A 25543-nucleotide genomic window follows, 5' to 3' on the forward strand; every position below is an offset into this window, starting at 1 on the left:
TTTGAAATATCAATTGTACATTTTGCATTGCTCTTCTGGTGACAATGTAGCTTGTTTTTGTCAATTACCATTTCAGTAATAGGGTAAAGAAAATTAAGTGGATTTCTGAAAGAAAACAATGCTGTCAATATACTATTAAAACAAATTAAAATGTTAAAAGTTATTGTACTTTAAGTAAAAATAAAAGAGTCAAAATATCAATTCCAGTTTTGGAAGAATTTAATTAACAAAAAAATAAGTGCACATAGCAGAGGATGGTTTCGATCCACCGACCTCTGGGTTATGGGCCCAGCACGCTTCCGCTGCGCCACTCTGTTGCTCATGTAAGTGTCAGAGATCCTGAAGTACTCACTCATCATGTGAAAGTACCAATGTGTTTCTTCGTTGGTCAATGGAAGAAAAATCTTGCAAAACTCTCCAGATTATTGCCTTTTTAACCTTTTTCTAGGAAACTATCTAGATGAATGCTTTTTAGCCTTTGTCAGTACATGCTTTTGCAAGCTGTCTCTGTGGCGCAATCGGTTAGCGCATTCGGCTGTTAACCGAAAGGTTGGTGGTTCAATCCCACCCAGGGACGTAATTGACCTTGTGATCAAATTTTGCTGATCTTTAAGTAGACAAGTCAAAATTTCAAACCACCTCTTATGGTGTAGGGTACCTGGCCTTCTCTGATGCAATCAGAGTCATATTTGATTAAGTCATTTTATAAAAAACAGGAAGCACAATTTAGCATGGGGTTGCAGAGAAAAAAAATTATGCAGGCAGAGAAATCCAATTGAGTGATTAATCAGCTCTCCATTTTATGGCTTTATTTTTATGCTAACACATTTGCTCTCTGAAAAGTGTCCACAAAGCCAAGTCTCTGATTAACACCTTTGTAGGAATGGTTTTTCACCTATTACTGATTAAAACTTGCTTCATTGGAAAGGCAGCAAGATGCATCCTCATTACAATGTCCACTGAAATAATACAGGTTGACACCAGGAAACATAAACCTCACTGCATCCTTGCTGCTTTCTCAAGTGGGAATCTGTTTAATGTGAAAACCAGGTGATATCTAATCAGCACACAGGTAAGAAGTTAAGAAAATCTTTCTTTAAGGGTGAAGATGTTTCTCACAAAATCGTTGCCCCAATGCATCATTGAAATTCAAGATGGAAAGATGATTTTGAAATATCAATTGTACATTTTGCATTGCTCTTCTGGTGACAATGTAGCTTGTTTTTGTCAATTACCATTTCAGTAATAGGGTAAAGAAAATTAAGTGGATTTCTGAAAGAAAACAATGCTGTCAATATACTATTAAAACAAATTAAAATGTTAAAAGTTATTGTACTTTAAGTAAAAATAAAAGAGTCAAAATATCAATTCCAGTTTTGGAAGAATTTAATTAACAAAAAAATAAGTGCACATAGCAGAGGATGGTTTCGATCCACCAACCTCTGGGTTATGGGCCCAGCACGCTTCCGCTGCGCCACTCTGCTGCTCATGTAAGTGTCAGAGATCCTGAAGTACTCACTCATCATGTGAAAGTACCAATGTGTTTCTTCGTTGGTCAATGGAAGAAAAATCTTGCAAAACTCTCCAGATTATTGCCTTTTTAACTTTTTTCTAGGAAACTATCTAGATGAATGCTTTTTAGCCTTTGTCAGTACATGCTTTTGCAAGCTGTCTCTGTGGCGCAATCGGTTAGCGCATTCGGCTGTTAACCGAAAGGTTGGTGGTTCAATCCCACCCAGGGACGTAATTGACCTTGTGATCAAATTTTGCTGATCTTTAAGTAGACAAGTCAAAATTTCAAACCACCTCTTATGGTGTAGGGTACCTGGCCTTCTCTGATGCAATCAGAGTCATATTTGATTAAGTCATTTTATAAAAAACAGGAAGCACAATTTAGCATGGGGTTGCAGAGAAAAAAAATTATGCAGGCAGAGAAATCCAATTGAGTGATTAATCAGCTCTCCATTTTATGGCTTTATTTTTATGCTAACACATTTGCTCTCTGAAAAGTGTCCACAAAGCCAAGTCTCTGATTAACACCTTTGTAGGAATGGTTTTTCACCTATTACTGATTAAAACTTGCTTCATTGGAAAGGCAGCAAGATGCATCCTCATTACAATGTCCACTGAAATAATACAGGTTGACACCAGGAAACATAAACCTCACTGCATCCTTGCTGCTTTCTCAAGTGGGAATCTGTTTAATGTGAAAACCAGGTGATATCTAATCAGCACACAGGTAAGAAGTTAAGAAAATCTTTCTTTAAGGGTGAAGATGTTTCTCACAAAATCGTTGCCCCAATGCATCATTGAAATTCAAGATGGAAAGATGATTTTGAAATATCAATTGTACATTTTGCATTGCTCTTCTGGTGACAATGTAGCTTGTTTTTGTCAATTACCATTTCAGTAATAGGGTAAAGAAAATTAAGTGGATTTCTGAAAGAAAACAATGCTGTCAATATACTATTAAAACAAATTAAAATGTTAAAAGTTATTGTACTTTAAGTAAAAATAAAAGAGTCAAAATATCAATTCCAGTTTTGGAAGAATTTAATTAACAAAAAAATAAGTGCACATAGCAGAGGATGGTTTCGATCCACCGACCTCTGGGTTATGGGCCCAGCACGCTTCCGCTGCGCCACTCTGCTGCTCATGTAAGTGTCAGAGATCCTGAAGTACTCACTCATCATGTGAAAGTACCAATGTGTTTCTTCGTTGGTCAATGGAAGAAAAATCTTGCAAAACTCTCCAGATTATTGCCTTTTTAACCTTTTTCTAGGAAACTTTCTAGATGAATGCTTTTTAGCCTTTGTCAGTACATGCTTTTGCAAGCTGTCTCTGTGGCGCAATCGGTTAGCGCATTCGGCTGTTAACCGAAAGGTTGGTGGTTCAATCCCACCCAGGGACGTAATTGACCTTGTGATCAAATTTTGGTGATCTTTAAGTAGACAAGTCAAAATTTCAAACCACCTCTTATAGTGTAGGGTACCTGGCCTTCTCTGATGCAATCAGATTTGATTAAGTCATTTTATAAAAAACAGGAAGCACAATTTAGCATGGGGTTGCAGAGAAAAAAAATTATGCAGGCAGAGAAATCCAATTGAGTGATTAATCAGCTCTCCATACTATGGCTTTATTTTTATGCTAACACATTTGCTCTCTGAAAAGTGTCCACAAAGCCAAGTCTCTGATTAACACCTTTGTAGGAATGGTTTTTCACCTATTACTGATTAAAACTTGCTTCATTGGAAAGGCAGCAAGATGCATCCTCATTACAATGTCCACTGAAATAATACAGGTTGACACCAGGAAACATAAACCTCACTGCATCCTTGCTGCTTTCTCAAGTGGGAATCTGTTTAATGTGAAAACCAGGTGATATCTAATCAGCACACAGGTAAGAAGTTAAGAAAATCTTTCTTTAAGGGTGAAGATGTTTCTCACAAAATCGTTGCCCCAATGCATCATTGAAATTCAAGATGGAAAGATGATTTTGAAATATCAATTGTACATTTTGCATTGCTCTTCTGGTGACAATGTAGCTTGTTTTTGTCAATTACCATTTCAGTAATAGGGTAAAGAAAATTAAGTGGATTTCTGAAAGAAAACAATGCTGTCAATATACTATTAAAACAAATTAAAATGTTAAAAGTTATTGTACTTTAAGTAAAAATAAAAGAGTCAAAATATCAATTCCAGTTTTGAAAGAATTTAATTAACAAAAAAATAAGTGCACATAGCAGAGGATGGTTTCGATCCACCAACCTCTGGGTTATGGGCCCAGCACGCTTCCGCTGCGCCACTCTGCTGCTCATGTAAGTGTCAGAGATCCTGAAGTACTCACTCATCATGTGAAAGTACCAATGTGTTTCTTCGTTGGTCAATGGAAGAAAAATCTTGCAAAACTCTCCAGATTATTGCCTTTTTAACTTTTTTCTAGGAAACTATCTAGATGAATGCTTTTTAGCCTTTGTCAGTACATGCTTTTGCAAGCTGTCTCTGTGGCGCAATCGGTTAGCGCATTCGGCTGTTAACCGAAAGGTTGGTGGTTCAATCCCACCCAGGGACGTAATTGACCTTGTGATCAAATTTTGCTGATCTTTAAGTAGACAAGTCAAAATTTCAAACCACCTCTTATGGTGTAGGGTACCTGGCCTTCTCTGATGCAATCAGAGTCATATTTGATTAAGTCATTTTATAAAAAACAGGAAGCACAATTTAGCATGGGGTTGCAGAGAAAAAAAATTATGCAGGCAGAGAAATCCAATTGAGTGATTAATCAGCTCTCCATTTTATGGCTTTATTTTTATGCTAACACATTTGCTCTCTGAAAAGTGTCCACAAAGCCAAGTCTCTGATTAACACCTTTGTAGGAATGGTTTTTCACCTATTACTGATTAAAACTTGCTTCATTGGAAAGGCAGCAAGATGCATCCTCATTACAATGTCCACTGAAATAATACAGGTTGACACCAGGAAACATAAACCTCACTGCATCCTTGCTGCTTTCTCAAGTGGGAATCTGTTTAATGTGAAAACCAGGTGATATCTAATCAGCACACAGGTAAGAAGTTAAGAAAATCTTTCTTTAAGGGTGAAGATGTTTCTCACAAAATCGTTGCCCCAATGCATCATTGAAATTCAAGATGGAAAGATGATTTTGAAATATCAATTGTACATTTTGCATTGCTCTTCTGGTGACAATGTAGCTTGTTTTTGTCAATTACCATTTCAGTAATAGGGTAAAGAAAATTAAGTGGATTTCTGAAAGAAAACAATGCTGTCAATATACTATTAAAACAAATTAAAATGTTAAAAGTTATTGTACTTTAAGTAAAAATAAAAGAGTCAAAATATCAATTCCAGTTTTGGAAGAATTTAATTAACAAAAAAATAAGTGCACATAGCAGAGGATGGTTTCGATCCACCAACCTCTGGGTTATGGGCCCAGCACGCTTCCGCTGCGCCACTCTGCTGCTCATGTAAGTGTCAGAGATCCTGAAGTACTCACTCATCATGTGAAAGTACCAATGTGTTTCTTCGTTGGTCAATGGAAGAAAAATCTTGCAAAACTCTCCAGATTATTGCCTTTTTAACTTTTTTCTAGGAAACTATCTAGATGAATGCTTTTTAGCCTTTGTCAGTACATGCTTTTGCAAGCTGTCTCTGTGGCGCAATCGGTTAGCGCATTCGGCTGTTAACCGAAAGGTTGGTGGTTCAATCCCACCCAGGGACGTAATTGACCTTGTGATCAAATTTTGCTGATCTTTAAGTAGACAAGTCAAAATTTCAAACCACCTCTTATGGTGTAGGGTACCTGGCCTTCTCTGATGCAATCAGAGTCATATTTGATTAAGTCATTTTATAAAAAACAGGAAGCACAATTTAGCATGGGGTTGCAGAGAAAAAAAATTATGCAGGCAGAGAAATCCAATTGAGTGATTAATCAGCTCTCCATTTTATGGCTTTATTTTTATGCTAACACATTTGCTCTCTGAAAAGTGTCCACAAAGCCAAGTCTCTGATTAACACCTTTGTAGGAATGGTTTTTCACCTATTACTGATTAAAACTTGCTTCATTGGAAAGGCAGCAAGATGCATCCTCATTACAATGTCCACTGAAATAATACAGGTTGACACCAGGAAACATAAACCTCACTGCATCCTTGCTGCTTTCTCAAGTGGGAATCTGTTTAATGTGAAAACCAGGTGATATCTAATCAGCACACAGGTAAGAAGTTAAGAAAATCTTTCTTTAAGGGTGAAGATGTTTCTCACAAAATCGTTGCCCCAATGCATCATTGAAATTCAAGATGGAAAGATGATTTTGAAATATCAATTGTACATTTTGCATTGCTCTTCTGGTGACAATGTAGCTTGTTTTTGTCAATTACCATTTCAGTAATAGGGTAAAGAAAATTAAGTGGATTTCTGAAAGAAAACAATGCTGTCAATATACTATTAAAACAAATTAAAATGTTAAAAGTTATTGTACTTTAAGTAAAAATAAAAGAGTCAAAATATCAATTCCAGTTTTGGAAGAATTTAATTAACAAAAAAATAAGTGCACATAGCAGAGGATGGTTTCGATCCACCGACCTCTGGGTTATGGGCCCAGCACGCTTCCGCTGCGCCACTCTGCTGCTCATGTAAGTGTCAGAGATCCTGAAGTACTCACTCATCATGTGAAAGTACCAATGTGTTTCTTCGTTGGTCAATGGAAGAAAAATCTTGCAAAACTCTCCAGATTATTGCCTTTTTAACCTTTTTCTAGGAAACTTTCTAGATGAATGCTTTTTAGCCTTTGTCAGTACATGCTTTTGCAAGCTGTCTCTGTGGCGCAATCTGTTAGCGCATTCGGCTGTTAACCGAAAGGTTGGTGGTTCAATCCCACCCAGGGACGTAATTGACCTTGTGATCAAATTTTGGTGATCTTTAAGTAGACAAGTCAAAATTTCAAACCACCTCTTATAGTGTAGGGTACCTGGCCTTCTCTGATGCAATCAGATTTGATTAAGTCATTTTATAAAAAACAGGAAGCACAATTTAGCATGGGGTTGCAGAGAAAAAAAATTATGCAGGCAGAGAAATCCAATTGAGTGATTAATCAGCTCTCCATACTATGGCTTTATTTTTATGCTAACACATTTGCTCTCTGAAAAGTGTCCACAAAGCCAAGTCTCTGATTAACACCTTTGTAGGAATGGTTTTTCACCTATTACTGATTAAAACTTGCTTCATTGGAAAGGCAGCAAGATGCATCCTCATTACAATGTCCACTGAAATAATACAGGTTGACACCAGGAAACATAAACCTCACTGCATCCTTGCTGCTTTCTCAAGTGGGAATCTGTTTAATGTGAAAACCAGGTGATATCTAATCAGCACACAGGTAAGAAGTTAATAAAATCTTTCTTTAAGGGTGAAGATGTTTCTCACAAAATCGTTGCCCCAATGCATCATTGAAATTCAAGATGGAAAGATGATTTTGAAATATCAATTGTACATTTTGCATTGCTCTTCTGGTGACAATGTAGCTTGTTTTTGTCAATTACCATTTCAGTAATAGGGTAAAGAAAATTAAGTGGATTTCTGAAAGAAAACAATGCTGTCAATATACTATTAAAACAAATTAAAATGTTAAAAGTTATTGTACTTTAAGTAAAAATAAAAGAGTCAAAATATCAATTCCAGTTTTGGAAGAATTTAATTAACAAAAAAATAAGTGCACATAGCAGAGGATGGTTTCGATCCACCAACCTCTGGGTTATGGGCCAGGCACGCTTCCGCTGCGCCACTCTGCTGCTCATGTAAGTGTCAGAGATCCTGAAGTACTCACTCATCATGTGAAAGTACCAATGTGTTTCTTCGTTGGTCAATGGAAGAAAAATCTTGCAAAACTCTCCAGATTATTGCCTTTTTAACTTTTTTCTAGGAAACTATCTAGATGAATGCTTTTTAGCCTTTGTCAGTACATGCTTTTGCAAGCTGTCTCTGTGGCGAAATCGGTTAGCGCATTCGCCTGTTAACCGAAAGGTTGGTGGTTCAATCCCACCCAGGGACGTAATTGACCTTGTGATCAAATTTTGCTGATCTTTAAGTAGACAAGTCAAAATTTCAAACCACCTCTTATGGTGTAGGGTACCTGGCCTTCTCTGATGCAATCAGAGTCATACTTGATTTAGTCATTTTATAAAAAACAGGAAGCACAATTTAGCATGGGGTTGCAGAGAAAAAAAATTATGCAGGCAGAGAAATCCAATTGAGTGATTAATCAGCTCTCCATTTTATGGCTTTATTTTTATGCTAACACATTTGCTCTCTGAAAAGTGTCCACAAAGCCAAGTCTCTGATTAACACCTTTGTAGGAATGGTTTTTCACCTATTACTGATTAAAACTTGCTTCATTGGAAAGGCAGCAAGATGCATCCTCATTACAATGTCCACTGAAATAATACAGGTTGAAACCAGGAAACATAAACCTCACTGCATCCTTGCTGCTTTCTCAAGTGGGAATCTGTTTAATGTGAAAACCAGGTGATATCTAATCAGCACACAGGTAAGAAGTTAAGAAAATCTTTCTTTAAGGGTGAAGATGTTTCTCACAAAATCGTTGCCCCAATGCATCATTGAAATTCAAGATGGAAAGATGATTTTGAAATATCAATTGTACATTTTGCATTGCTCTTCTGGTGACAATGTAGCTTGTTTTTGTCAATTACCATTTCAGTAATAGGGTAAAGAAAATTAAGTGGATTTCTGAAAGAAAACAATGCTGTCAATATACTATTAAAACAAATTAAAATGTTAAAAGTTATTGTACTTTAAGTAAAAATAAAAGAGTCAAAATATCAATTCCAGATTTGGAAGAATTTAATTAACAAAAAAATAAGTGCACATAGCAGAGGATGGTTTCAATCCACCGACCTCTGGGTTATGGGCCCAGCACGCTTCTGCTGCCCCACTCTGCTGCTCATGTAAGTGTCAGAGATCCTGAAGTACTCACTCATTATGTGAAAGTACCAATGTGTTTCTTCTTTGGTCAATGGAAGAAAAATCTTTCAAAACTCTCCAGATTATTGCCTTTTTAACCTTTTTCTAGGAAACTTTCTAGATGAATGATTTTTAGCCTTTGTCAGTACATGCTTTTGCAAGCTGTCTCTGTGGCGCAATCGGTTAGCGCATTCGGCTGTTAACCGAAAGGTTGGTGGTTCAATCGCACCCAGGGACGTAATTGACCTTGTGATCAAATTTTGGTGATCTTTAAGTAGACAAGTCAAAATTTCAAACCACCTCTTATAGTGTAGGGTACCTGGCCTTCTCTGATGCAGTCATATTTGATTAAGTCATTTTATAAAAAACAGGAAGCACAATTTAGCATGGGGTTGCAGAGAAAAAAAATTATGCAGGCAGAGAAATCCAATTGAGTGATTAATCAGCTCTCCATTTTATGGCTTTATTTTTATGCTAACACATTTGCTCTCTGAAAAGTGTCCACAAAGCCAAGTCTCTGATTAACACCTTTGTAGGAATGGTTTTTCACCTATTACTGATTAAAACTTGCTTCATTGGAAAGGCAGCAAGATGCATCCTCATTACAATGTCCACTGAAATAATACAGGTTGACACCAGGAAACATAAACCTCACTGCATCCTTGCTGCTTTCTCAAGTGGGAATCTGTTTAATGTGAAAACCAGGTGATATCTAATCAGCACACAGGTAAGAAGTTAAGAAAATCTTTCTTTAAGGGTGAAGATGTTTCTCACAAAATCGTTGCCCCAATGCATCATTGAAATTCAAGATGGAAAGATGATTTTGAAATATCAATTGTACATTTTGCATTGCTCTTCTGGTGACAATGTAGCTTGTTTTTGTCAATTACCATTTCAGTAATAGGGTAAAGAAAATTAAGTGGATTTGTGAAAGAAAACAATGCTGTCAATATACTATTAAAACAAATTAAAATGTTAAAAGTTATTGTACTTTAAGTAAAAATAAAAGAGTCAAAATATCAATTCCAGTTTTGGAAGAATTTAATTAACAAAAAAATAAGTGCACATAGCAGAGGATGGTTTCAATCCACCGACCTCTGGGTTATGGGCCCAGCACGCTTCTGCTGCCCCACTCTGCTGCTCATGTAAGTGTCAGAGATCCTGAAGTACTCACTCATTATGTGAAAGTACCAATGTGTTTCGTCTTTGGTCAATGGAAGAAAAATCTTGCAAAACTCTCCAGATTATTGCCTTTTTAACCTTTTTCGAGGAAACTTTCTAGATGAATGCTTTTTAGCCTTTGTCAGTACATGCTTTTGCAAGCTGTCTCTGTGGCGCAATCGGTTAGCGCATTCGGCTGTTAACCGAAAGGTTGGTGGTTCAATCGCACCCAGGGACGTAATTGACCTTGTGATCAAATTTTGGTGATCTTTAAGTAGACAAGTCAAAATTTCAAACCACCTCTTATAGTGTAGGGTACCTGGCCTTCTCTGATGCAGTCAGATTTGATTAAGTCATTTTATAAAAAACAGGAAGCACAATTTAGCATGGGGTTGCAGAGAAAAAAATTATGCAGGCAGAGAAATCCAATTGAGTGATTAATCAGCTCTCCATTTTATGGCTTTATTTTTATGCTAACACATTTGCTCTCTGAAAAGTGTCCACAAAGCCAAGTCTCTGATTAACACCTTTGTAGGAATGGTTTTTCACCTATTACTGATTAAAACTTGCTTCATTGGAAAGGCAGCAAGATGCATCCTCATTACAATGTCCACTGAAATAATACAGGTTGACACCAGGAAACATAAACCTCACTGCATCCTTGCTGCTTTCTCAAGTGGGAATCTGTTTAATGTGAAAACCAGGTGATATCTAATCAGCACACAGGTAAGAAGTTAAGAAAATCTTTCTTTAAGGGTGAAGATTGTTTCTCACAAAATCGTTGCCCCAATGCATCATTGAAATTCAAGATGGAAAGATGATTTTGAAATATCAATTGTACATTTTGCATTGCTCTTCTGGTGACAATGTAGCTTGTTTTTGTCAATTACCATTTCAGTAATAGGGTAAAGAAAATTAAGTGGATTTCTGAAAGAAAACAATGCTGTCAATATACTATTAAAACAAATTAAAATGTTAAAAGTTATTGTACTTTAAGTAAAAATAAAAGAGTCAAAATATCAATTCCAGTTTTAGAAGAATTTAATTAACAAAAAAATAAGTGCACATAGCAGAGGATGGTTTCAATCCACCGACCTCTGGGTTATGGGCCCAGCACGCTTCCGCTGTGCCACTCTGCTGCTCATGTAAGTGTCAGAGATCCTGAAGTACTCACTCATCATGTGAAAGTACCAATGTGTTTCTTCGTTGGTCAATGGAAGAAAAATCTTTCAAAACTCTCCAGATTATTGCCTTTTTAATGTTTTTCTAGGAAACTTTCTAGATGAATGCTTTTTAGCCTTTGTCAGTACATGCTTTTGCAAGCTGTCTCTGTGGCGCAATCGGTAAGTGCATCCAGCTGTTAACCTAAAGGTTGGTGGTTCAATCCCAACCAGGGGTGTTATTGACCGTGTGATCAAATTTTGGTGATCTTTAAGTAGACAAGTCAAAATTTCAAACCACCTCTTATAGTGTAGGGTATCTGGCCTTTTCTGATGCAATCAGAGTCAGATTTGATTAAGTCATTTTATAAAAAACAGGAAGCACAATTTAGCATAAAGTTGCAGAGAAAAAAAATTATGCAGGCAGAGAAATCCAATTGAGTGATTAATCAGCTCTCCATTTTATGGCTTTATTTTTATGCTAACACATTTGCTCTCTGAAAAGTGTCCACAAAGCCAAGTCTCTGATTAACACCTTTGTAGGAATGGTTTTTCACCTATTACTGATTAAAACTTGCTTCATTGGAAAGGCAGCAAGATGCATCCTCATTACAATGTCCACTGAAATAATACAGGTTGACACCAGGAAACATAAACCTCACTGCATCCTTGCTGCTTTCTCAAGTGGGAATCTGTTTAATGTGAAAACCAGGTGATATCTAATCAGCACACAGGTAAGAAGTTAAGAAAATCTTTCTTTAAGGGTGAAGATGTTTCTCACAAAATCGTTGCCCCAATGCATCATTGAAATTCAAGATGGAAAGATGATTTTGAAATATCAATTGTACATTTTGCATTGCTCTTCTGGTGACAATGTAGCTTGTTTTTGTCAATTACCATTTCAGTAATAGGGTAAAGAAAATTAAGTGGATTTCTGAAAGAAAACAATGCTGTCAATATACTATTAAAACAAATTAAAATGTTAAAAGTTATTGTACTTTAAGTAAAAATAAAAGAGTCAAAATATCAATTCCAGTTTTGGAAGAATTTAATTAACAAAAAAATAAGTGCACATAGCAGAGGATGGTTTCGATCCACCAACCTCTGGGTTATGGGCCCAGCACGCTTCCACTGCGCCACTCTGCTGCTCATGTAAGTGTCAGAGATCCTGAAGTACTCACTCATCATGTGAAAGTACCAATGTGTTTCTTCGTTGGTCAATGGAAGAAAAATCTTGCAAAACTCTCCAGATTATTGCCTTTTTAACTTTTTTCTAGGAAACTATCTAGATGAATGCTTTTTAGCCTTTGTCAGTACATGCTTTTGCAAGCTGTCTCTGTGGCGAAATCGGTTAGCGCATTCGCCTGTTAACCGAAAGGTTGGTGGTTCAATCCCACCCAGGGACGTAATTGACCTTGTGATCAAATTTTGCTGATCTTTAAGTAGACAAGTCAAAATTTCAAACCACCTCTTATGGTGTAGGGTACCTGGCCTTCTCTGATGCAATCAGAGTCATACTTGATTTAGTCATTTTATAAAAAACAGGAAGCACAATTTAGCATGGGGTTGCAGAGAAAAAAAATTATGCAGGCAGAGAAATCCAATTGAGTGATTAATCAGCTCTCCATTTTATGGCTTTATTTTTATGCTAACACATTTGCTCTCTGAAAAGTGTCCACAAAGCCAAGTCTCTGATTAACACCTTTGTAGGAATGGTTTTTCACCTATTACTGATTAAAACTTGCTTCATTGGAAAGGCAGCAAGATGCATCCTCATTACAATGTCCACTGAAATAATACAGGTTGAAACCAGGAAACATAAACCTCACTGCATCCTTGCTGCTTTCTCAAGTGGGAATCTGTTTAATGTGAAAACCAGGTGATATCTAATCAGCACACAGGTAAGAAGTTAAGAAAATCTTTCTTTAAGGGTGAAGATGTTTCTCACAAAATCGTTGCCCCAATGCATCATTGAAATTCAAGATGGAAAGATGATTTTGAAATATCAATTGTACATTTTGCATTGCTCTTCTGGTGACAATGTAGCTTGTTTTTGTCAATTACCATTTCAGTAATAGGGTAAAGAAAATTAAGTGGATTTCTGAAAGAAAACAATGCTGTCAATATACTATTAAAACAAATTAAAATGTTAAAAGTTATTGTACTTTAAGTAAAAATAAAAGAGTCAAAATATCAATTCCAGATTTGGAAGAATTTAATTAACAAAAAAATAAGTACACATAGCAGAGGATGGTTTCAATCCACCGACCTCTGGGTTATGGGCCCAGCACGCTTCTGCTGCCCCACTCTGCTGCTCATGTAAGTGTCAGAGATCCTGAAGTACTCACTCATTATGTGAAAGTACCAATGTGTTTCTTCTTTGGTCAATGGAAGAAAAATCTTTCAAAACTCTCCAGATTATTGCCTTTTTAACCTTTTTCTAGGAAACTTTCTAGATGAATGATTTTTAGCCTTTGTCAGTACATGCTTTTGCAAGCTGTCTCTGTGGCGCAATCGGTTAGCGCATTCGGCTGTTAACCGAAAGGTTGGTGGTTCAATCGCACCCAGGGACGTAATTGACCTTGTGATCAAATTTTGGTGATCTTTAAGTAGACAAGTCAAAATTTCAAACCACCTCTTATAGTGTAGGGTACCTGGCCTTCTCTGATGCAGTCATATTTGATTAAGTCATTTTATAAAAAACAGGAAGCACAATTTAGCATGGGGTTGCAGAGAAAAAAAATTATGCAGGCAGAGAAATCCAATTGAGTGATTAATCAGCTCTCCATTTTATGGCTTTATTTTTATGCTAACACATTTGCTCTCTGAAAAGTGTCCACAAAGCCAAGTCTCTGATTAACACCTTTGTAGGAATGGTTTTTCACCTATTACTGATTAAAACTTGCTTCATTGGAAAGGCAGCAAGATGCATCCTCATTACAATGTCCACTGAAATAATACAGGTTGACACCAGGAAACATAAACCTCACTGCATCCTTGCTGCTTTCTCAAGTGGGAATCTGTTTAATGTGAAAACCAGGTGATATCTAATCAGCACACAGGTAAGAAGTTAAGAAAATCTTTCTTTAAGGGTGAAGATGTTTCTCACAAAATCGTTGCCCCAATGCATCATTGAAATTCAAGATGGAAAGATGATTTTGAAATATCAATTGTACATTTTGCATTGCTCTTCTGGTGACAATGTAGCTTGTTTTTGTCAATTACCATTTCAGTAATAGGGTAAAGAAAATTAAGTGGATTTGTGAAAGAAAACAATGCTGTCAATATACTATTAAAACAAATTAAAATGTTAAAAGTTATTGTACTTTAAGTAAAAATAAAAGAGTCAAAATATCAATTCCAGTTTTGGAAGAATTTAATTAACAAAAAAATAAGTGCACATAGCAGAGGATGGTTTCAATCCACCGACCTCTGGGTTATGGGCCCAGCACGCTTCTGCTGCCCCACTCTGCTGCTCATGTAAGTGTCAGAGATCCTGAAGTACTCACTCATTATGTGAAAGTACCAATGTGTTTCGTCTTTGGTCAATGGAAGAAAAATCTTGCAAAACTCTCCAGATTATTGCCTTTTTAACCTTTTTCGAGGAAACTTTCTAGATGAATGCTTTTTAGCCTTTGTCAGTACATGCTTTTGCAAGCTGTCTCTGTGGCGCAATCGGTTAGCGCATTCGGCTGTTAACCGAAAGGTTGGTGGTTCAATCGCACCCAGGGACGTAATTGACCTTGTGATCAAATTTTGGTGATCTTTAAGTAGACAAGTCAAAATTTCAAACCACCTCTTATAGTGTAGGGTACCTGGCCTTCTCTGATGCAGTCAGATTTGATTAAGTCATTTTATAAAAAACAGGAAGCACAATTTAGCATGGGGTTGCAGAGAAAAAAATTATGCAGGCAGAGAAATCCAATTGAGTGATTAATCAGCTCTCCATTTTATGGCTTTATTTTTATGCTAACACATTTGCTCTCTGAAAAGTGTCCACAAAGCCAAGTCTCTGATTAACACCTTTGTAGGAATGGTTTTTCACCTATTACTGATTAAAACTTGCTTCATTGGAAAGGCAGCAAGATGCATCCTCATTACAATGTCCACTGAAATAATACAGGTTGACACCAGGAAACATAAACCTCACTGCATCCTTGCTGCTTTCTCAAGTGGGAATCTGTTTAATGTGAAAACCAGGTGATATCTAATCAGCACACAGGTAAGAAGTTAAGAAAATCTTTCTTTAAGGGTGAAGATTGTTTCTCACAAAATCGTTGCCCCAATGCATCATTGAAATTCAAGATGGAAAGATGATTTTGAAATATCAATTGTACATTTTGCATTGCTCTTCTGGTGACAATGTAGCTTGTTTTTGTCAATTACCATTTCAGTAATAGGGTAAAGAAAATTAAGTGGATTTCTGAAAGAAAACAATGCTGTCAATATACTATTAAAACAAATTAAAATGTTAAAAGTTATTGTACTTTAAGTAAAAATAAAAGAGTCAAAATATCAATTCCAGTTTTAGAAGAATTTAATTAACAAAAAAATAAGTGCACATAGCAGAGGATGGTTTCAATCCACCGACCTCTGGGTTATGGGCCCAGCACGCTTCCGCTGTGCCACTCTGCTGCTCATGTAAGTGTCAGAGATCCTGAAGTACTCACTCATCATGTGAAAGTACCAATGTGTTTCTTCGTTGGTCAATGGAAGAAAAATCTTTCAAAACTCTCCAGATTATTGCCTTTTTAATGTTTTTCTAGGAAACTTTCTAGATGAATGCTTTTTAGCCTTTGTCAGTACATGCTTTTGCAAGCTGTCTCTGTGGCGCAATCGGTAAGTGCATTCAGCTGTTAACCTAAAGGTTGGTGGTTCAATCCCAACCAGGGGTGTTATTGACCGTGTGATCAAATTTTGGTGATCTTTAAGTAGACAAGTCAAAATTTCAAACCACCTCTTATAGTGTAGGGTATCTGGCCTTTTCTGATGCAATCAGAGTCAGATTTGATTAAGTCATTTTATAAAAAACAGGAAGCACAATTTAGCATAAAGTTGCAGAGAAAAAAAATTATGCAGGCAGAGAAATCCAATTGAGTGATTAATCAGCTCTCCATTTTATGGCTTTATTTTTATGCTAACACATTTGCTCTCTGAAAAGTGTCCACAAAGCCAAGTCTCTGATTAACACCTTTGTAGGAATGGTTTTTCACCTATTACTGATTAAAACTTGCTTCATTGGAAAGGCAGCAAGATGCATCCTCATTACAATGTCCACTGAAATAATACAGGTTGACACCAGGAAACATAAACCTCACTGCATCCTTGCTGCTTTCTCAAGTGGGAATCTGTTTAATGTGAAAACCAGGTGATATCTAATCAGCACACAGGTAAGAAGTTAAGAAAATCTTTCTTTAAGGGTGAAGATGTTTCTCACAAAATCGTTGCCCCAATGCATCATTGAAATTCAAGATGGAAAGATGATTTTGAAATATCAATTGTACATTTTGCATTGCTCTTCTGGTGACAATGTAGCTTGTTTTTGTCAATTACCATTTCAGTAATAGGGTAAAGAAAATTAAGTGGATTTCTGAAAGAAAACAATGCTGTCAATATACTATTAAAACAAATTAAAATGTTAAAAGTTATTGTACTTTAAGTAAAAATAAAAGAGTCAAAATATCAATTCCAGTTTTGGAAGAATTTAATTAACAAAAAAATAAGTGCACATAGCAGAGGATGGTTTCGATCCACCAACCTCTGGGTTATGGGCCCAGCACGCTTCCGCTGCGCCACTCTGCTGCTCATGTAAGTGTCAGAGATCCTGAAGTACTCACTCATCATGTGAAAGTACCAATGTGTTTCTTCGTTGGTCAATGGAAGAAAAATCTTGCAAAACTCTCCAGATTATTGCCTTTTTAACTTTTTTCTAGGAAACTATCTAGATGAATGCTTTTTAGCCTTTGTCAGTACATGCTTTTGCAAGCTGTCTCTGTGGCGCAATCGGTTAGCGCATTCGGCTGTTAACCGAAAGGTTTGTGGTTCAATCCCACCCAGGGACGTAATTGACCTTGTGATCAAATTTTGCTGATCTTTAAGTAGACAAGTCAAAATTTCAAACCACCTCTTATGGTGTAGGGTACCTGGCCTTCTCTGATGCAATCAGAGTCATATTTGATTAAGTCATTTTATAAAAAACAGGAAGCACAATTTAGCATGGGGTTGCAGAGAAAAAAAATTATGCAGGCAGAGAAATCCAATTGAGTGATTAATCAGCTCTCCATTTTATGGCTTTATTTTTATGCTAACACATTTGCTCTCTGAAAAGTGTCCACAAAGCCAAGTCTCTGATTAACACCTTTGTAGGAATGGTTTTTCACCTATTACTGATTAAAACTTGCTTCATTGGAAAGGCAGCAAGATGCATCCTCATTACAATGTCCACTGAAATAATACAGGTTGACACCAGGAAACATAAACCTCACTGCATCCTTGCTGCTTTCTCAAGTGGGAATCTGTTTAATGTGAAAACCAGGTGATATCTAATCAGCACACAGGTAAGAAGTTAAGAAAATCTTTCTTTAAGGGTGAAGATGTTTCTCACAAAATCGTTGCCCCAATGCATCATTGAAATTCAAGATGGAAAGATGATTTTGAAATATCAATTGTACATTTTGCATTGCTCTTCTGGTGACAATGTAGCTTGTTTTTGTCAATTACCATTTCAGTAATAGGGTAAAGAAAATTAAGTGGATTTCTGAAAGAAAACAATGCTGTCAATATACTATTAAAACAAATTAAAATGTTAAAAGTTATTGTACTTTAAGTAAAAATAAAAGAGTCAAAATATCAATTCCAGTTTTGGAAGAATTTAATTAACAAAAAAATAAGTGCACATAGCAGAGGATGGTTTCGATCCACCGACCTCTGGGTTATGGGCCCAGCACGCTTCCGCTGCGCCACTCTGCTGCTCATGTAAGTGTCAGAGATCCTGAAGTACTCACTCATCATGTGAAAGTACCAATGTGTTTCTTCGTTGGTCAATGGAAGAAAAATCTTGCAAAACTCTCCAGATTATTGCCTTTTTAACCTTTTTCTAGGAAACTTTCTAGATGAATGCTTTTTAGCCTTTGTCAGTACATGCTTTTGCAAGCTGTCTCTGTGGCGCAATCGGTTAGCGCATTCGGCTGTTAACCGAAAGGTTGGTGGTTCAATCCCACCCAGGGACGTAATTGACCTTGTGATCAAATTTTGGTGATCTTTAAGTAGACAAGTCAAAATTTCAAACCACCTCTTATAGTGTAGGGTACCTGGCCTTCTCTGATGCAATCAGATTTGATTAAGTCATTTTATAAAAAACAGGAAGCACAATTTAGCATGGGGTTGCAGAGAAAAAAAATTATGCAGGCAGAGAAATCCAATTGAGTGATTAATCAGCTCTCCATACTATGGCTTTATTTTTATGCTAACACATTTGCTCTCTGAAAAGTGTCCACAAAGCCAAGTCTCTGATTAACACCTTTGTAGGAATGGTTTTTCACCTATTACTGATTAAAACTTGCTTCATTGGAAAGGCAGCAAGATGCATCCTCATTACAATGTCCACTGAAATAATACAGGTTGACACCAGGAAACATAAACCTCACTGCATCCTTGCTGCTTTCTCAAGTGGGAATCTGTTTAATGTGAAAACCAGGTGATATCTAATCAGCACACAGGTAAGAAGTTAAGAAAATCTTTCTTTAAGGGTGAAGATTGTTTCTCACAAAATCGTTGCCCCAATGCATCATTGAAATTCAAGATGGAAAGATGATTTTGAAATATCAATTGTACATTTTGCATTGCTCTTCTGGTGACAATGTAGCTTGTTTTTGTCAATTACCATTTCAGTAATAGGGTAAAGAAAATTAAGTGGATTTCTGAAAGAAAACAATGCTGTCAATATACTATTAAAACAAATTAAAATGTTAAAAGTTATTGTACTTTAAGTAAAAATAAAAGAGTCAAAATATCAATTCCAGTTTTAGAAGAATTTAATTAACAAAAAAATAAGTGCACATAGCAGAGGATGGTTTCAATCCACCGACCTCTGGGTTATGGGCCCAGCACGCTTCCGCTGCGCCACTCTGCTGCTCATGTAAGTGTCAGAGATCCTGAAGTACTCACTCATCATGTGAAAGTACCAATGTGTTTCTTCGTTGGTCAATGGAAGAAAAATCTTTCAAAACTCTCCAGATTATTGCCTTTTTAATGTTTTTCTAGGAAACTTTCTAGATGAATGCTTTTTAGCCTTTGTCAGTACATGCTTTTGCAAGCTGTCTCTGTGGCGCAATCGGTAAGTGCATTCAGCTGTTAACCTAAAGGTTGGTGGTTCAATCCCAACCAGGGGTGTTATTGACCGTGTGATCAAATTTTGGTGATCTTTAAGTAGACAAGTCAAAATTTCAAACCACCTCTTATAGTGTAGGGTATCTGGCCTTTTCTGATGCAATCAGAGTCAGATTTGATTAAGTCATTTTATAAAAAACAGGAAGCACAATTTAGCATAAGGTTGCAGAGAAAAAAAATTATGCAGGCAGAGAAATCCAATTGAGTGATTAATCAGCTCTCCATTTTATGGCTTTATTTTTATGCTAACACATTTGCTCTCTGAAAAGTGTCCACAAAGCCAAGTCTCTGATTAACACCTTTGTAGGAATGGTTTTTCACCTATTACTGATTAAAACTTGCTTCATTGGAAAGGCAGCAAGATGCATCCTCATTACAATGTCCACTGAAATAATACAGGTTGACACCAGGAAACATAAACCTCACTGCATCCTTGCTGCTTTCTCAAGTGGGAATCTGTTTAATGTGAAAACCAGGTGATATCTAATCAGCACACAGGTAAGAAGTTAAGAAAATCTTTCTTTAAGGGTGAAGATGTTTCTCACAAAATCGTTGCCCCAATGCATCATTGAAATTCAAGATGGAAAGATGATTTTGAAATATCAATTGTACATTTTGCATTGCTCTTCTGGTGACAATGTAGCTTGTTTTTGTCAATTACCATTTCAGTAATAGGGTAAAGAAAATTAAGTGGATTTCTGAAAGAAAACAATGCTGTCAATATACTATTAAAACAAATTAAAATGTTAAAAGTTATTGTACTTTAAGTAAAAATAAAAGAGTCAAAATATCAATTCCAGTTTTGGAAGAATTTAATTAACAAAAAAATAAGTGCACATAGCAGAGGATGGTTTCGATCCACCAACCTCTGGGTTATGGGCCCAGCACGCTTCCGCTGCGCCACTCTGCTGCTCATGTAAGTGTCAGAGATCCTGAAGTACTCACTCATCATGTGAAAGTACCAATGTGTTTCTTCGTTGGTCAATGGAAGAAAAATCTTGCAAAACTCTCCAGATTATTGCCTTTTTAACTTTTTTCTAGGAAACTATCTAGATGAATGCTTTTTAGCCTTTGTCAGTACATGCTTTTGCAAGCTGTCTCTGTGGCGCAATCGGTTAGCGCATTCGGCTGTTAACCGAAAGGTTGGTGGTTCAATCCCACCCAGGGACGTAATTGACCTTGTGATCAAGTTTTGCTGATCTTTAAGTAGACAAGTCAAAATTTCAAACCACCTCTTATGGTGTAGGGTACCTGGCCTTCTCTGATGCAATCAGAGTCATATTTGATTAAGTCATTTTATAAAAAACAGGAAGCACAATTTAGCATGGGGTTGCAGAGAAAAAAAATTATGCAGGCAGAGAAATCCAATTGAGTGATTAATCAGCTCTCCATTTTATGGCTTTATTTTTATGCTAACACATTTGCTCTCTGAAAAGTGTCCACAAAGCCAAGTCTCTGATTAACACCTTTGTAGGAATGGTTTTTCACCTATTACTGATTAAAACTTGCTTCATTGGAAAGGCAGCAAGATGCATCCTCATTACAATGTCCACTGAAATAATACAGGTTGACACCAGGAAACATAAACCTCACTGCATCCTTGCTGCTTTCTCAAGTGGGAATCTGTTTAATGTGAAAACCAGGTGATATCTAATCAGCACACAGGTAAGAAGTTAAGAAAATCTTTCTTTAAGGGTGAAGATGTTTCTCACAAAATCGTTGCCCCAATGCATCATTGAAATTCAAGATGGAAAGATGATTTTGAAATATCAATTGAACATTTTGCATTGCTCTTCTGGTGACAATGTAGCTTGTTTTTGTCAATTACCATTTCAGTAATAGGGTAAAGAAAATTAAGTGGATTTCTGAAAGAAAACAATGCTGTCAATATACTATTAAAACAAATTAAAATGTTAAAAGTTATTGTACTTTAAGTAAAAATAAAAGAGTCAAAATATCAATTCCAGTTTTGGAAGAATTTAATTAACAAAAAAATAAGTGCACATAGCAGAGGATGGTTTCGATCCACCGACCTCTGGGTTATGGGCCCAGCACGCTTCCGCTGCGCCACTCTGCTGCTCATGTAAGTGTCAGAGATCCTGAAGTACTCACTCATCATGTGAAAGTACCAATGTGTTTCTTCGTTGGTCAATGGAAGAAAAATCTTGCAAAACTCTCCAGATTATTGCCTTTTTAACCTTTTTCTAGGAAACTTTCTAGATGAATGCTTTTTAGCCTTTGTCAGTACATGCTTTTGCAAGCTGTCTCTGTGGCGCAATCGGTTAGCGCATTCGGCTGTTAACCGAAAGGTTGGTGGTTCAATCCCACCCAGGGACGTAATTGACCTTGTGATCAAATTTTGGTGATCTTTAAGTAGACAAGTCAAAATTTCAAACCACCTCTTATAGTGTAGGGTACCTGGCCTTCTCTGATGCAATCAGATTTGATTAAGTCATTTTATAAAAAACAGGAAGCACAATTTAGCATGGGGTTGCAGAGAAAAAAAATTATGCAGGCAGAGAAATCCAATTGAGTGATTAATCAGCTCTCCATACTATGGCTTTATTTTTATGCTAACACATTTGCTCTCTGAAAAGTGTCCACAAAGCCAAGTCTCTGATTAACACCTTTGTAGGAATGGTTTTTCACCTATTACTGATTAAAACTTGCTTCATTGGAAAGGCAGCAAGATGCATCCTCATTACAATGTCCACTGAAATAATACAGGTTGACACCAGGAAACATAAACCTCACTGCATCCTTGCTGCTTTCTCAAGTGGGAATCTGTTTAATGTGAAAACCAGGTGATATCTAATCAGCACACAGGTAAGAAGTTAATAAAATCTTTCTTTAAGGGTGAAGATGTTTCTCACAAAATCGTTGCCCCAATGCATCATTGAAATTCAAGATGGAAAGATGATTTTGAAATATCAATTGTACATTTTGCATTGCTCTTCTGGTGACAATGTAGCTTGTTTTTGTCAATTACCATTTCAGTAATAGGGTAAAGAAAATTAAGTGGATTTCTGAAAGAAAACAATGCTGTCAATATACTATTAAAACAAATTAAAATGTTAAAAGTTATTGTACTTTAAGTAAAAATAAAAGAGTCAAAATATCAATTCCAGTTTTGGAAGAATTTAATTAACAAAAAAATAAGTGCACATAGCAGAGGATGGTTTCGATCCACCAACCTCTGGGTTATGGGCCCAGCACGCTTCCGCTGCGCCACTCTGCTGCTCATGTAAGTGTCAGAGATCCTGAAGTACTCACTCATCATGTGAAAGTACCAATGTGTTTCTTCGTTGGTCAATGGAAGAAAAATCTTGCAAAACTCTCCAGATTATTGCCTTTTTAACTTTTTTCTAGGAAACTATCTAGATGAATGCTTTTTAGCCTTTGTCAGTACATGCTTTTGCAAGCTGTCTCTGTGGCGCAATCGGTTAGCGCATTCGGCTGTTAACCGAAAGGTTTGTGGTTCAATCCCACCCAGGGACGTAATTGACCTTGTGATCAAATTTTGCTGATCTTTAAGTAGACAAGTCAAAATTTCAAACCACCTCTTATGGTGTAGGGTACCTGGCCTTCTCTGATGCAATCAGAGTCATATTTGATTAAGTCATTTTATAAAAAACAGGAAGCACAATTTAGCATGGGGTTGCAGAGAAAAAAAATTATGCAGGCAGAGAAATCCAATTGAGTGATTAATCAGCTCTCCATTTTATGGCTTTATTTTTATGCTAACACATTTGCTCTCTGAAAAGTGTCCACAAAGCCAAGTCTCTGATTAACACCTTTGTAGGAATGGTTTTTCACCTATTACTGATTAAAACTTGCTTCATTGGAAAGGCAGCAAGATGCATCCTCATTACAATGTCCACTGAAATAATACAGGTTGACACCAGGAAACATAAACCTCACTGCATCCTTGCTGCTTTCTCAAGTGGGAATCTGTTTAATGTGAAAACCAGGTGATATCTAATCAGCACACAGGTAAGAAGTTAAGAAAATCTTTCTTTAAGGGTGAAGATGTTTCTCACAAAATCGTTGCCCCAATGCATCATTGAAATTCAAGATGGAAAGATGATTTTGAAATATCAATTGTACATTTTGCATTGCTCTTCTGGTGACAATGTAGCTTGTTTTTGTCAATTACCATTTCAGTAATAGGGTAAAGAAAATTAAGTGGATTTCTGAAAGAAAACAATGCTGTCAATATACTATTAAAACAAATTAAAATGTTAAAAGTTATTGTACTTTAAGTAAAAATAAAAGAGTCAAAATATCAATTCCAGTTTTGGAAGAATTTAATTAACAAAAAAATAAGTGCACATAGCAGAGGATGGTTTCGATCCACCGACCTCTGGGTTATGGGCCCAGCACGCTTCCGCTGCGCCACTCTGCTGCTCATGTAAGTGTCAGAGATCCTGAAGTACTCACTCATCATGTGAAAGTACCAATGTGTTTCTTCGTTGGTCAATGGAAGAAAAATCTTGCAAAACTCTCCAGATTATTGCCTTTTTAACCTTTTTCTAGGAAACTTTCTAGATGAATGCTTTTTAGCCTTTGTCAGTACATGCTTTTGCAAGCTGTCTCTGTGGCGCAATCGGTTAGCGCATTCGGCTGTTAACCGAAAGGTTGGTGGTTCAATCCCACCCAGGGACGTAATTGACCTTGTGATCAAATTTTGGTGATCTTTAAGTAGACAAGTCAAAATTTCAAACCACCTCTTATAGTGTAGGGTACCTGGCCTTCTCTGATGCAATCAGATTTGATTAAGTCATTTTATAAAAAACAGGAAGCACAATTTAGCATGGGGTTGCAGAGAAAAAAAATTATGCAGGCAGAGAAATCCAATTGAGTGATTAATCAGCTCTCCATACTATGGCTTTATTTTTATGCTAACACATTTGCTCTCTGAAAAGTGTCCACAAAGCCAAGTCTCTGATTAACACCTTTGTAGGAATGGTTTTTCACCTATTACTGATTAAAACTTGCTTCATTGGAAAGGCAGCAAGATGCATCCTCATTACAATGTCCACTGAAATAATACAGGTTGACACCAGGAAACATAAACCTCACTGCATCCTTGCTGCTTTCTCAAGTGGGAATCTGTTTAATGTGAAAACCAGGTGATATCTAATCAGCACACAGGTAAGAAGTTAAGAAAATCTTTCTTTAAGGGTGAAGATTGTTTCTCACAAAATCGTTGCCCCAATGCATCATTGAAATTCAAGATGGAAAGATGATTTTGAAATATCAATTGTACATTTTGCATTGCTCTTCTGGTGACAATGTAGCTTGTTTTTGTCAATTACCATTTCAGTAATAGGGTAAAGAAAATTAAGTGGATTTCTGAAAGAAAACAATGCTGTCAATATACTATTAAAACAAATTAAAATGTTAAAAGTTATTGTACTTTAAGTAAAAATAAAAGAGTCAAAATATCAATTCCAGTTTTAGAAGAATTTAATTAACAAAAAAATAAGTGCACATAGCAGAGGATGGTTTCAATCCACCGACCTCTGGGTTATGGGCCCAGCACGCTTCCGCTGCGCCACTCTGCTGCTCATGTAAGTGTCAGAGATCCTGAAGTACTCACTCATCATGTGAAAGTACCAATGTGTTTCTTCGTTGGTCAATGGAAGAAAAATCTTTCAAAACTCTCCAGATTATTGCCTTTTTAATGTTTTTCTAGGAAACTTTCTAGATGAATGCTTTTTAGCCTTTGTCAGTACATGCTTTTGCAAGCTGTCTCTGTGGCGCAATCGGTAAGTGCATTCAGCTGTTAACCTAAAGGTTGGTGGTTCAATCCCAACCAGGGGTGTTATTGACCGTGTGATCAAATTTTGGTGATCTTTAAGTAGACAAGTCAAAATTTCAAACCACCTCTTATAGTGTAGGGTATCTGGCCTTTTCTGATGCAATCAGAGTCAGATTTGATTAAGTCATTTTATAAAAAACAGGAAGCACAATTTAGCATAAGGTTGCAGAGAAAAAAAATTATGCAGGCAGAGAAATCCAATTGAGTGATTAATCAGCTCTCCATTTTATGGCTTTATTTTTATGCTAACACATTTGCTCTCTGAAAAGTGTCCACAAAGCCAAGTCTCTGATTAACACCTTTGTAGGAATGGTTTTTCACCTATTACTGATTAAAACTTGCTTCATTGGAAAGGCAGCAAGATGCATCCTCATTACAATGTCCACTGAAATAATACAGGTTGACACCAGGAAACATAAACCTCACTGCATCCTTGCTGCTTTCTCAAGTGGGAATCTGTTTAATGTGAAAACCAGGTGATATCTAATCAGCACACAGGTAAGAAGTTAAGAAA

At 36.6% G+C, this 25543-nt stretch overlaps 17 non-coding genes across 17 annotated transcripts; 12 read left to right on the top strand and 5 right to left on the bottom strand.

The window, feature by feature from the left end:
* The first annotated feature begins 503 nt into the window (after window positions 1-503).
* TRNAN-GUU (transfer RNA asparagine (anticodon GUU)) lies at window positions 504-577 on the top strand. The gene has a single exon. It is a non-coding gene; the product is annotated as a tRNA-Asn (tRNA).
* Window positions 578-1670: 1093 nt separating this feature from the next.
* Window positions 1671-1744, top strand: TRNAN-GUU (transfer RNA asparagine (anticodon GUU)). Its single transcript has one exon. It is a non-coding gene; the product is annotated as a tRNA-Asn (tRNA).
* Window positions 1745-2579: 835 nt separating this feature from the next.
* On the bottom strand, window positions 2580-2651 carry TRNAM-CAU (transfer RNA methionine (anticodon CAU)). The gene has a single exon. It is a non-coding gene; the product is annotated as a tRNA-Met (tRNA).
* A 186-nt stretch (window positions 2652-2837) lies between these two features.
* TRNAN-GUU (transfer RNA asparagine (anticodon GUU)) lies at window positions 2838-2911 on the top strand. The gene has a single exon. It is a non-coding gene; the product is annotated as a tRNA-Asn (tRNA).
* A 1087-nt stretch (window positions 2912-3998) lies between these two features.
* TRNAN-GUU (transfer RNA asparagine (anticodon GUU)) lies at window positions 3999-4072 on the top strand. Its single transcript has one exon. It is a non-coding gene; the product is annotated as a tRNA-Asn (tRNA).
* A 1093-nt stretch (window positions 4073-5165) lies between these two features.
* TRNAN-GUU (transfer RNA asparagine (anticodon GUU)) lies at window positions 5166-5239 on the top strand. Its single transcript has one exon. It is a non-coding gene; the product is annotated as a tRNA-Asn (tRNA).
* An 835-nt stretch (window positions 5240-6074) lies between these two features.
* On the bottom strand, window positions 6075-6146 carry TRNAM-CAU (transfer RNA methionine (anticodon CAU)). Its single transcript has one exon. It is a non-coding gene; the product is annotated as a tRNA-Met (tRNA).
* A 3675-nt stretch (window positions 6147-9821) lies between these two features.
* TRNAN-GUU (transfer RNA asparagine (anticodon GUU)) lies at window positions 9822-9895 on the top strand. The gene has a single exon. It is a non-coding gene; the product is annotated as a tRNA-Asn (tRNA).
* Window positions 9896-13316: 3421 nt separating this feature from the next.
* Window positions 13317-13390, top strand: TRNAN-GUU (transfer RNA asparagine (anticodon GUU)). The gene has a single exon. It is a non-coding gene; the product is annotated as a tRNA-Asn (tRNA).
* A 1087-nt stretch (window positions 13391-14477) lies between these two features.
* TRNAN-GUU (transfer RNA asparagine (anticodon GUU)) lies at window positions 14478-14551 on the top strand. Its single transcript has one exon. It is a non-coding gene; the product is annotated as a tRNA-Asn (tRNA).
* A 3163-nt stretch (window positions 14552-17714) lies between these two features.
* TRNAM-CAU (transfer RNA methionine (anticodon CAU)) lies at window positions 17715-17786 on the bottom strand. Its single transcript has one exon. It is a non-coding gene; the product is annotated as a tRNA-Met (tRNA).
* Window positions 17787-17972: 186 nt separating this feature from the next.
* TRNAN-GUU (transfer RNA asparagine (anticodon GUU)) lies at window positions 17973-18046 on the top strand. The gene has a single exon. It is a non-coding gene; the product is annotated as a tRNA-Asn (tRNA).
* A 2255-nt stretch (window positions 18047-20301) lies between these two features.
* TRNAN-GUU (transfer RNA asparagine (anticodon GUU)) lies at window positions 20302-20375 on the top strand. Its single transcript has one exon. It is a non-coding gene; the product is annotated as a tRNA-Asn (tRNA).
* An 835-nt stretch (window positions 20376-21210) lies between these two features.
* TRNAM-CAU (transfer RNA methionine (anticodon CAU)) lies at window positions 21211-21282 on the bottom strand. The gene has a single exon. It is a non-coding gene; the product is annotated as a tRNA-Met (tRNA).
* A 186-nt stretch (window positions 21283-21468) lies between these two features.
* TRNAN-GUU (transfer RNA asparagine (anticodon GUU)) lies at window positions 21469-21542 on the top strand. The gene has a single exon. It is a non-coding gene; the product is annotated as a tRNA-Asn (tRNA).
* Window positions 21543-23538: 1996 nt separating this feature from the next.
* On the bottom strand, window positions 23539-23610 carry TRNAM-CAU (transfer RNA methionine (anticodon CAU)). Its single transcript has one exon. It is a non-coding gene; the product is annotated as a tRNA-Met (tRNA).
* A 186-nt stretch (window positions 23611-23796) lies between these two features.
* TRNAN-GUU (transfer RNA asparagine (anticodon GUU)) lies at window positions 23797-23870 on the top strand. Its single transcript has one exon. It is a non-coding gene; the product is annotated as a tRNA-Asn (tRNA).
* The last annotated feature ends 1673 nt before the right edge of the window (window positions 23871-25543 follow it).

The sequence above is a fragment of the Pseudophryne corroboree genome, chromosome 4 (genome assembly GCF_028390025.1).
Source record: "Pseudophryne corroboree isolate aPseCor3 chromosome 4, aPseCor3.hap2, whole genome shotgun sequence".
NCBI lineage: Eukaryota > Metazoa > Chordata > Amphibia > Anura > Myobatrachidae > Pseudophryne > Pseudophryne corroboree.